The sequence below is a fragment of the Lutra lutra genome, chromosome 17, assembly GCF_902655055.1.
Source record: "Lutra lutra chromosome 17, mLutLut1.2, whole genome shotgun sequence".
Taxonomy (NCBI): domain Eukaryota; kingdom Metazoa; phylum Chordata; class Mammalia; order Carnivora; family Mustelidae; genus Lutra; species Lutra lutra.
The window spans coordinates 31,972,457-31,984,529 of record NC_062294.1 but is presented as its reverse complement, the minus strand read 5'-3'; positions in this window follow the sequence as shown (position 1 = coordinate 31,984,529).

Genomic DNA, 12,073 nt, shown 5'->3' with positions numbered 1-12,073 from the left:
TCTTCCAGGATCCTGTATTGTTTGTCACAAGTTAAATGTGGTTCTGAGTCTCATACTTTATCGATGACTTGTTCTTGCTCTCTGTAGATTTTTTTTTTAAAGATTTTATTTATTTATTTACAGACAGAGATCACAAGTAGGAAAAGAGGCAGGCAGAGGTGGGGGGGGGAGCAGGCTCCCCTCTGAGAAGAGAGCCTGATGTGGAGCTCGATCTCAGTACCCTGAGATCATGACCTGAGCCAAAGGCAGAGGCTTTAACCCACTGAACCACCCAGGGGCCCCATCTCTCTGTAGATTTTTATAAAAATGTAGTAGAAATATGAGTTTTGTTTTTCTTTTTCTTTTTTTTTTTTTTAAGATTTTATTTATTTATTTGACAGAGAGATCACAGGTAGACAGAGAGGTAGGCAGAGAGAGAGGGGGAAGTAGGCTCCCTCCCTGCTGAGCAGAGAGCCCAATGCAGGACTTGTTCATAGGACCCTGGGATCATGACCTGAGCTGAAGGCAGAGGCTTTAACCCACTGAGCCACCCAGGCGCCCCTGAATTTTGTTTTCAATCCTGCTCCGTATTTGGTGTTTGTGTTCAAAATGAACTTTTAGAAGATGGCGGAGAAGTAGCAGGCTGAGACTACTTCGGGTAGCGGGAGATCAGCTAAATAGCTTATCTAAAGATTGCAAACACCTACAAATCCAACGGGAGATTGAAGAGAAGAAGAACAGCAATTCCAGAAACAGAAAATCAACCACTTTCTGCAAGGTAGGACTGGCGGAGAAGTGAATCCAAAGCGACGGGAAGATAGACCGCGGGGGGAGGGGCCGGCTCCCGGCGAGCGGCGGAGCAACGGAGCAAAATCAGGACTTTTAAAAGTCTGTTCCGCTGAGGGACATCGCTCCAGAGGCTTAACTGGGGTGAAGCCCAGGCGGGGTCAGCGCGGCCTCAGATCCCGCAGGGTCGCAGAAGGATCGGGGGTGTCTCAGTGTCGCAGAGCTTACCGGTATTAGAACGGGGAAGCCGGCTGCAGAGACAGAGCCGAGGAGTGACTCTCAGCTCAGGGTTGCCTTGAACCGGTCGCAGGCTCGGTCAGCTCGGAGCGCGGCCGGAGGCCAGGGTGACGAGAGTCATTTGGCACTGTTCTCTGAGGGCGCACTGAGGAGTGGGGCCCCGGGCTCTCGGCTCCTCCGGGCCGGAGACCGGGAGGCCGCCATCTTTATTCCCGTCCTCCGGACTCTACGGAAAGCGCTCAGGGAACAAAAGCTCCCGAAAGCGAACCCGAGCGGATGACTCAGCGCGGCCCCGGGTAAGGGCGGTGCAACTCCGCCTGGGGCAAAGACGCTTGAGAATCACTACAACGGGCCCCTCCCCCAGAAGATCTACGGGAAACCCAGCCAGGACCAAGTTCACCTACCAAGGAGAGCGGCGGAATTCCAGAGGAGAAGAAAGCAAAGCACGGAACTCATGGCTTTCTCCCCATGATTTTTTAGCCTTGCAGTTAATTTAATTTTTTTTTCTTTTTCAATTTTTTTTCTTTTTCTCTTCTTCTGCTAAATTTTTTTTAACTTTTACCGTTTTCTTTTTTTAACGTTTTTTAAATAGTTTATCTAATATATATATATTTTTTTCCTCTTTTTATATATTTTTTTTTATCGGCTTTCTTTTTTTTTAATAGTTTTTTTTTTCTTTCTTTCTGAACCCCTTTTTATCCCCTTTCTCCCCCCTCACAATTCAGGATCTCTTCTGATTTGGCTAAAGCATATTTTCCTCGGGTTGTTGCCACCCTTTTAGTATTTTACTTGCTCCTTCATAAACTCTTATCTGGACAAAATGACAAGGCGGAAAACTTCACAACAAAAAAAAGAACAAGAGGCAATACCAAAGGCTAGGGACCTAATCAATACAGACATTGGTAATATGTCAGATATAGAGTTCAGAATGATGATTCTCAAGGTTCTAGCCGGGCTTGAAAAAGGCATGGAAGATATTAAAGCAACCCTCTCGGGAGATATAAAAGCCCTTTCTGGAGAAATAAAAGAACTAAAATCTAACCAAGTTGAAATCAAAAAAGCTATTAATGAGGTGCAATCAAAAATGGAGGCTCTCACTGCTAGGATAAATGAGGCAGAAGAAAGAATTAGCGATATAGAAGACCAAATGACAGAGAATAAAGAAGCTGAGCAAAAGAGGGACAAACAGCTACTGGACCACGAGGGGAGAATTCGAGAGATAAGTGACACCATAAGACGAAACAACATTAGAATAATTGGGATTCCAGAAGAAGAGGAAACAGAGAGGGGAGCAGAAGGTATATTGGAGAGAATTATTGGAGAGAATTTCCCCAATATGGCAAAGGGAACAAGCATCAAAATCCAGGAGGTTCAGAGAACCCCCCTCAAAATCAATAAGAATAGGTCTACACCCCGTCACCTAATAGTAAAATTGACAAGTCTTAGTGACAAAGAAAAGATCCTGAAAGCAGCCCGGGAAAAGAAGTCTGTAACGTACAATGGTAAAAATATTAGATTGGCAGCAGACTTATCCACAGAGACCTGGCAGGCCAGAAAGAGCTGGCATGATATATTCAGAGTACTAAATGAGAAAAACATGCAGCCAAGAATACTATATCCAGCTAGGCTATCATTGAAAATAGACGGAGAGATTAAAAGCTTCCAGGACAAACAAAAACTGAAAGAATTTGCAAATACCAAACCAGCTCTACAGGAAATATTGAAAGGGGTCCTCTAAGCAAAGAGAGACCCTCAAAGTAGTAGATCAGAAAGAAACAGAGACAATATACAATAACAGTCACCTTACAGGCAATACAATGGCACTAAATTCATATCTCTCAATACTTACCCTGAATGTTAATGGGCTAAATGCCCCAATCAAAAGACACAGGGTATCAGAATGGATAAAAAAACAAAAACCATCTATATGTTGCCTACAAGAAACTCATCTTACACCCGAAGACACCTCCAGGTTTAAAGTGAGGGGGTGGAAAAGAATTTACCATGCTAATGGACATCAGAAGAAAGCAGGAGTGGCAATCCTTATATCAGATCAATTAGATTTTAAGCCAAAGATTATAATAAGAGATGAGGAAGGACACTATATCATACTCAAAGGAACTGTCCAACAAGAAGATCTAACAATTTTAAATATCTATGCCCCTAACGTGGGAGCAGCCAACTATATAAACCAATTAATAACAAAATCAAAGAAACACATCGACAAGAATACAATCATAGTAGGGGATTTTAACACTCCCCTAACTGAAATGGACAGATCATCCAAGCAAAAGATCAACAAGGAAATCAAGGCCTTAAATGACACACTGGACCAGATGGACATCACAGATATATTCAGAACATTTCATCCCAAAGCAACAGAATACACATTCTTCTCTAGTGCACATGGAACGTTCTCCAGAATAGATCACATTCTTGGTCCTAAATCAAGTCTCAACCGGTATCAAAAGATTGGGATCATTCCCTGCATATTTTCAGACCACAATGCTCTAAAGCTAGAACTCAATAACAAGAGGAAATTTGGAAAGAACCCAAATACATGGAGACTAAACAGCATCCTTCTAAAGAATGAATGGGTCAACCAGGAAATCAAAGAAGAATTGAAAAAAATTATGGAAACAAATGATAATGAAAACACAACAGTTCAGAATCTGTGGGACACAACAAAGGCAGTCCTGAGAGGAAAATATATAGCGGTACAAGCCTTTCTCAAGAAACAAGAAAGGTCTCAGGTACACAACCTAACCCTACACCTAAAGGAGCTGGAGAAAGAACAAGAAAGAAACCCTAAACCCAGCAGGAGAAGAGAAATCATAAAGATCAGAGCAGAAATCAATGAAATAGAAACCAAAAAAACAATAGAACAAATCAACGAAACTAGGAGCTGGTTCTTTGAAAGAATTAATAAGATTGATAAACCCCTGGCCAGACTTATCAAAAAGAAAAGAGAGAGGACCCAAATAAATAAAATCATGAATGAAAGAGGAGAGATCACAACGAACACCAAAGAAATACAGACAATTATAAGAACATACTATGAGCAACTCTACGCCAACAAATTGGACAATCTGGAAGAAATGGATGCATTCCTAGAGACATATAAACTACCACAACTGAACCAGGAAGAAATAGAAAGCCTGAACAGACCCATAACCAGTAAGGAGATTGAAACAGTCATCAAAAATCTCCAAACAAACAAAAGCCCAGGGCCAGACGGCTTCCCGGGGGAATTCTACCAAACATTTAAAGAAGAACTAATTCCTATTCTCCTGAAACTGTTCCAAAAAATAGCAATAGAAGGAAAACTTCCAAACTCATTTTATGAGGCCAGCATCACCTTGATCCCAAAACCAGACAAGGATCCCAACAAAAAAGAGAACTACAGACCAATATCCTTGATGAACACAGATGCAAAAATTCTCGCCAAAATACTAGCCAATAGGATTCAACAGTACGTTAAAAGGATTATTCACCACGACCAAGTGGGATTTATTCCAGGGCTGCAAGGCTGGTTCAACATCCGCAAATCAATCAATGTGATACAACACATTAATAAAAGAAAGAACAAGAACCATATGATACTCTCCATAGATGCTGAAAAAGCATTTGACAAAGTACAGCATCCCTTCCTGATCAAAACTCTTCAAAGTGTAGGGATAGACGGCACATACCTCAATATTATCAAAGCCATCTATGAAAAACCCACCGCAAATATCATTCTCAATGGAGAAAAACTGAAAGCTTTTCCGCTAAGGTCAGGAACACGGCAGGGATGTCCGTTATCACCACTGCTATTCAACATAGTACTAGAAGTCCTAGCCTCAGCAATCAGACAACAAAAGGAAATTAAAGGCATCCAAATCGGCAAAGAAGAAGTCAAACTATCACTCTTCGCAGATGATATGATACTCTATGTGGAAAACCCAAAAGACTCCACTCCAAAACTGCTAGAACTTGTACAGGAATTCAGTAAAGTGTCAGGATCTAAAATCAATGCACAGAAATCAGTTGCATTTCTCTACACCAACAACAAGACAGAAGAAAGAGAAATTAAGGAGTCCATCCCATTTACAATTGCACCCAAAACTATAAGATACCTAGGAATAAACCTAACCAAAGAGACTAAGAATCTATACTCAGAAAACTATAAAGTACTCATGAAAGAAATTGAGGAAGACACAAAGAAATGGAAAAATGTTCCATGCTCCTGGATTGGAAGAATAAATATTGTGAAAATGTCTATGCTACCTAAAGCAATCTACACATTTAATGCAATTCCTATCAAAATACCATCCATTTTTTTCAAAGAAATGGAACAAATAATCCTAAAATTTATATGGAACCAGAAAAGACCTCGAATAGCCAAAGGAATATTGAAAAAGAAAGCCAAAGTTGGTGGCATCACAATTCCGGACTTCAAGCTATATTACAAAGCTGTCATCATCAAGACAGCATGGTACTGGCACAAAAACAGACACATAGATCAATGGAACAGAATAGAGAGCCCAGAAATGGACCCTCAACTCTATGGTCAACTCATCTTCGACAAAGCAGGAAAGAATGTCCAATGGAACAAAGACAGCCTCTTCAATAAATGGTGTTGGGAAAATTGGACAGCCACATGCAGAAAAATGAAATTGGATCATTTCCTTACACCACACACGAAAATAGACTCAAAATGGATGAAGGATCTCAACGTGAGAAAGGAATCCATCAAAATCCTCGAGGAGAACACAGGCAGCAACCTCTTCGACGTCAGCCGCAGCAACATCTTCCTAGGAACATCACCAAAGGCAAGGGAAGCAAAGGCAAAAATGAACTTTTGGGATTTTATCAAGATCAAAAGCTTTTGCACAGCAAAGGAAACAGTGAACAAAACCAAAAGACAACTGACAGAATGGGAGAAGATATTTGCAAATGACATATCAGATAAAGGGCTAGTGTCCAAAATCTATAAAGAACTTAGCAAACTCAACACCCAAAGAACAAATAATCCAATCAAGAAATGGGCAGAGGACATGAACAGACATTTCTGCAAAGAAGACATCCAGATGGCCAACAGACACATGAAAAAGTGCTCCATATCACTCGGCATCAGGGAAATACAAATCAAAACCACCATGAGATATCACCTCACACCAGTCAGAATGGCTAAAATTAACAAGTCAGGAAATGACAGATGCTGGCGAGGATGCGGAGAAAGGGGAACCCTCCTACACTGTTGGTGGGAATGCAAGCTGGTGCAACCACTCTGGAAAACAGCATGGAGGTTCCTCAAAATGTTGAAAATAGAACTACCCTATGACCCAGCAATTGCACTGCTGGGTATTTACCCTAAAGATACAAACATAGTGATCCGAAGGGGCACGTGCACCCGAATGTTTATAGCAGCAATGTCTACAATAGCCAAACTATGGAAAGAACCTAGATGTCCATCTACAGACGAATGGATAAAGAAGATGTGGTATATATACACAATGGAATACTATGCAGCCATCAAAAGAAATGAAATCTTGCCATTTGCGACGACGTGGATGGAACTAGAGGGTATCATGCTTAGCGAAATAAGTCAATCGGAGAAAGACAACTATCATATGATCTCCCTGATATGAGGGAGAGGAGATGCAACATGGGGAGTCGAGGGGGTAGGAGAAGAGTAAATGAAACAAGATGGGATTGGGAGGGAGACAAACCATAAGTGACTCTTAATCTCACAAAACAAACTGAGGGTTGATGGGGGGAGGGGGTTGGGAGAGGGGGTGGGGTTATGGATATCGGGGAGGGTATGTGCTATGGTGAGTGTTGTGAAGTGTGTAAACCTGGCGATTCGCAGACCTGTACCCCTGGGGATAAAAATATATGTTTATAAAGCTGTAAAAAAAAAAAAAAAAAAAAAAAAAAAAAAAAAAAAAAAAAAAAAAAAAAAAAAAAAGAAAGAAAGGATGAATCCACAAGTTTTGTAGCAACATGGACGGGACTGGAAGAGATTATGCTGAGTGAAATAAGTCAAGCAGAGAGAGTCAATTATCATATGGTTTCACTTATTTGTGGAGCATAACAAATAGCATGGAGGACAAGGGGAGATGGAGAGGAGAAGGGAGTTGAGGGAAATTGGAAGGGGAGGTGAACCATGAGAGACTATGGACTCTGAAAAACGATCTGAGAATTTTGAAGGGGTGGGGGGTGGGAGGTTGGGGGCACCAGGTGGTGGGTATTGTAGAGGGCACGGATTGCATGGAGCACTGGGTGTGGTGCAAAAATAATGAATACTGTTATGCTTAAAAAAATAAAATTAAAATCAAAATGAACTTTTAGGTGTAAAACATTTTCTTCTGTAATTTAAAAATTATTTTTAACAGCTTTATTGAGATATAATTCAAATATTATGCAATTCAATGGGTCTTTTTTTTAAAAATATATTCACAGAGTTGCACAAACCTCACCACAATTTTAGAAGATTCTCATCATCTCAACAAAACAAAACATGTACCCACTAGCTGTCACTCCCCATCCTCTCTTATTACCCTACCCAGACCTCTAACCCTAGGCAACCACTAGACTAATTTATATCTCTATAAATTTGCCTACTCTGGACATTTCATAGAAATAGAATCAAATATGGACCTTTTGTTCCTCTTTCACTTAGCATAATGCTTCCAAGATCCATTCATGTCTGTTTTCACATGCGTTGGAACTTCTGTGTTGCTAACTTAAATGTATAAAGTTTTCACTCATTTTGTATCTTTTTCTTTTGGGGAGTTGTCTGTAGCCTCAATTTTCAATGCTTCCGTTGACATCTTTGCAATTTTGCTACTTAGATTATATTTTCTGCAACAGAAAGTCAAATTCAAATAGCTTAAGCAATCAGCAAATATTTTGTATTATTTTTATTTGCAGAACTCTAAGAGGTGGGACAGGATGAAGGGTTGGTTGATGTGCTTGTTCCAATGTGCACATCATGAAGTGCACCTTCATGTTCCTTAGATCATGGAGGATCTAAATTCCTTTCATCTTTGTTCTGTTATCACCAGTACTAGCTTTATCCTAAAGCAGGTTCACTACATGGCTTCCAGGAGGAACCAGGTATGTGTGCCTTTTTGTTAATGTCTTTCCAGAGAAGGATTCCTCTGAAGATCTCTAAAAACCTAGACAAACTCTCTTTACATTTCTCTGGACTGAATTTTGTCCCTGAATTTCTGACCCAACAACCAGCAAAGGGGAAGAGATAGATCTGAGTAGCCTCCAGTGTTTCTCAATTAGGGCACAGTTGTCATCTAGTCAACATAATTCTTCATTGTAAGCGACTGTTCATGCATTTCAGAACATTTATCATCCATGGTATCTGCCCATTAAATGTCCATAAACCCCCCTATATTAATTTTTCTACTGCTGCTATAACAAATAACCACAAACTTAATGACTTAAAACAACACAAATTTATTTTCTTATAGTTCTGGAGGCTGGAACTCTTAAACTCAAGATGTCAGCAGGGCTGTATTTCTCTTTCAAGCTTCAGGGAAGACTCCGTTTTCTCGCCTTTCTCAGCTCCCAGAAACCACCTGTATTCCTTGGCTTATGGTCCCCTCTGCTTATAACTCCCAACATCTTCCTTCCATTGTCACATCTTTTCCTGCTATCCTGACCCTCCTGCCTCCCTCTTGTAAGGACTTGTGATTATTTTAGGCTCATCCAAATAATTCAGGATGATCTCTCCATCTCAAGATCCTTAACTTAATCCCATCTACAAAGTCTCTTTACCATGTAAGATTCACAGGCTCCAAGGATTAGGAAGCTGGCATTTTGGGAAATCATCATCAGCCCATACATCCATACTCTTTGCCCTACACCTTTTCTTCTAACAACAACAACAACAACAACAACAACAACAACAACAACAACAACAAAATGAGTCACATGGGCTCCCTGGGATGAATGGATGCCTCAACGAAATGGGCGTTCTTTCGGGAAGGGGTAAGGGAGGTAAGGGAGGGATGGGTGCTGAGTAGGGAAGCAAAAAGACCTACAAGATTATCAAATGTTTCTTTTCAAAGCACTTTTTCTTATGCCCTGATTGCTTTATTTTCTGAGTGGCCTGTTCTTTTTTTATAGATGTCTTACTACCTTAAGTCTTTCTCAATTTTATTTCGATATCCTTCCTAAATTCCAATGTTTCTATTTTCTCCAGGATGATTTTTTGTTTATGTGTTTTATTTGGGGTTGGAAATAACACTCAATGGGTTCTCCACCTTTTCCTGATCATTAGTTGTCCATTCATATGAGTAGTCAATCATGGATTTGGGTGATGTATACAGCAGATGGCAATGGGTTTCCATTTCAGTTGTACAGTGCTTCCCCAACACCATGTTCCTTGAGTGGTATGGCAAGGTGACTTGACCCTTGACACATGGGATGGGAGACTAGGAGGACAGACTGGCTAGTAGGCTGTGCCCTCCCCCTTGTTGAAATAGGCACTAACAGTCATATCAGGAGCCCTAATCCAGGTCTTGGGTATAAACCATCATTTACTTAGTATGAGAAGAATAGAGAATGGGAAAGGGAAGCCTGAAAAGACTTCAAATCATCACCTTGGGGGCGCCTGGGTGGCTCAGTGGGATAAAGCTTCTGCCTTCGGCTCGGGTCATGATCCCGGGATCCTGGGATTGAGCCCCGCATCGGGCTCTCTGCTCAGTAGGGAGCCTGCTTCCTCCTCTCTCTCTGCCTGCCTCTCTGCCTACTTGTGATCTCTGTCTGTCAAATAAATAAGTAAAATCTTTAAAAAAAAATCATCACCTTGATTTCCACCCCCCTATAACATTTCTGCTCTGCTTACCCACAGGCATATCACCTACAGTGTCTCTAGGGCTCTGCGAAGAGTAATGCCCACCATCTTTGTACATGCCCTCCATGGGTGTTCCAGACTGCCGCTTCCACTGCCATGATTTATGCTGTTAGTTTCCCATTCACTTTTCCTACTCCAGAAACTCCTCGGATCCTTTGTTCTACTGATGGATTTCCTTCTGTTCTCAGCCCTCTTTGAGTTTATTAGCATTATTTTATTATTCAGTGAGAAAAGGAAGAGAAAAATATGTGATCCTTCTACTACTTTGGGTTTTTGTGGTTTTTTTTTGTTTTTTTTGTAGGGTTTTTTTTTTTTTTTTTGAGAGAAAGAGCATGTTGGGGGAGGGGCAGGGAGATGGGGATAGAGGGGCAGAGGGAGGGAGAGAGAATCTTAAGCAGATTCTGCACTGAGCATGGAGACTGATGGGGCTTGATCTCATGACCCTGAGATCATGCCCTGAGCCAAAATCAAGAGTTGGAAGCTTAACCAACTGAGCTACCAGGCAATTCCCCACCCCTGACCTCTTCAAACTAGAAATCTACTGGCAGCTTAAAAATAGCATTATATCCTTTGTTCTCAACTGTCAAGATTTCAGGAATCCAGTCTCAGCTCAACCCCCCTGGGCTAACTGCATCCAAAAGAAAATGGAGTGGCTAACACTAGGGCAGGCTAAGCATGAAATCAGCTTTATGGCATGAATTGGGGTGGGTGACCCCCTGTAGTCTCCTTGGCTAGCTCAGGATGGCTTCCTGGTAGAGGTGGACTCATGTCTTTCTCTCAAGAGTCACCCCAGTTACCAGAAAACAGGATGTCTGTGTAGAGCAAAAAGAACTTGGCAAGCAGCAGAGAGCAGACCTGTTGAGAGTTACTCTAGGGCCGTACTACAATTTTCCTATCATCTTCACAACGAGCCCAGAAGCTGGCTGCCCTTTCAAATTCTGGAAACTCACGGAGCTGCAGCCATCCAATTGCCCTGGGGAAATTCCCTCACATTCCATCTGAGAGTAGCAGCCTTTCAGTCTCTTCAGGAGTGATGTGGCTGAGGGAGAACTTCCTGTCCTCATGTGCCCCCTTATCCATTGCCTTGTCTATGGCAGCAGCAGAAGGCAGGCTCTGGGACATCAGGTCTGAGAGCCATGCACAGAAGAAGATGCTGCAGGCCCAAGGATCCGGGCAAGGTGAGGAGAAATGGTGAAAGTAGAAGAGTAGGTGAACCTCAGATGGGGGACAGGGGACCCCCACTGATTCCTTAACACTTTATATTTTTTCTTTCTGGTAATTATCCTTTACAGTACATTTTATTTCAAATCTGTTAAAATAAAGATTTTAACATAGACTTCCTACCTTCCCTCCTTCATTAATTCAAACCCCTCACATTTTCGTCAAGATCTAATGTCATTTTTAGGAAAACACTTTCTTCTTTTGGCATTTTCCTGCCATAAGCAGTAATAATATTAAGTGTTCAGAAACTAATGCTATGATTATGCATCAGAACTTTCATCAAGTTGTCCAGCATCATATCCAAATGACCCCTCTGGCCTTCATTGTCTTTAGATCTCAGTTGTCACCTTGTTTTGGGAGCCATTGCAGGAATTTACCAACTACTGAAGTAAAATTAGGGGTTTCTTGGCTCTTATTTTATTTTTCCAGGTCATATTCCTGAGACTGATGGGGTTTCCTCAAACACTGTACACATTATGTCAGAGGAGATGACCCAAGTACCTGGGGACATGGAGTGGCTACTGGTTGAAGGAGGAGACATGAAATCCAGGAGCATCATGGAGACTGGGTGATGACGCTGCTCTGTGGGCCTATGATGAAATCACCCACTCTTTGAGTTCACGTTTCTGCAGTAAAATCTTGATGAAAAAAAAGTTGATAGTATAATGTTTCAGTGCTTACAGTTTCTGAGCCCCTACCCTGATCATGAGATGATGTGGTAGGTTGTAAAACAAACAAACAAACAAACAAATAAACAAAAACCAAAGGAAAAAAACCAACCAATCCAAACAAAAAACCCTAGTTCTTCCTTTGCCTGTATTCATACCCCTTTGAATGGGATTTTTTCACTCTACAATGAAGAAGTAGAATCTATTTTTCTACCCCCTTGAGTCTGAATTAGTGACTCTCTCTGATGAGTAGAGTAGGGGAGTTCTCATTGGACTCAAGAAGCATCACGGCTCCTGCTCTTGCTTTCTTCCTGAGGCTTAG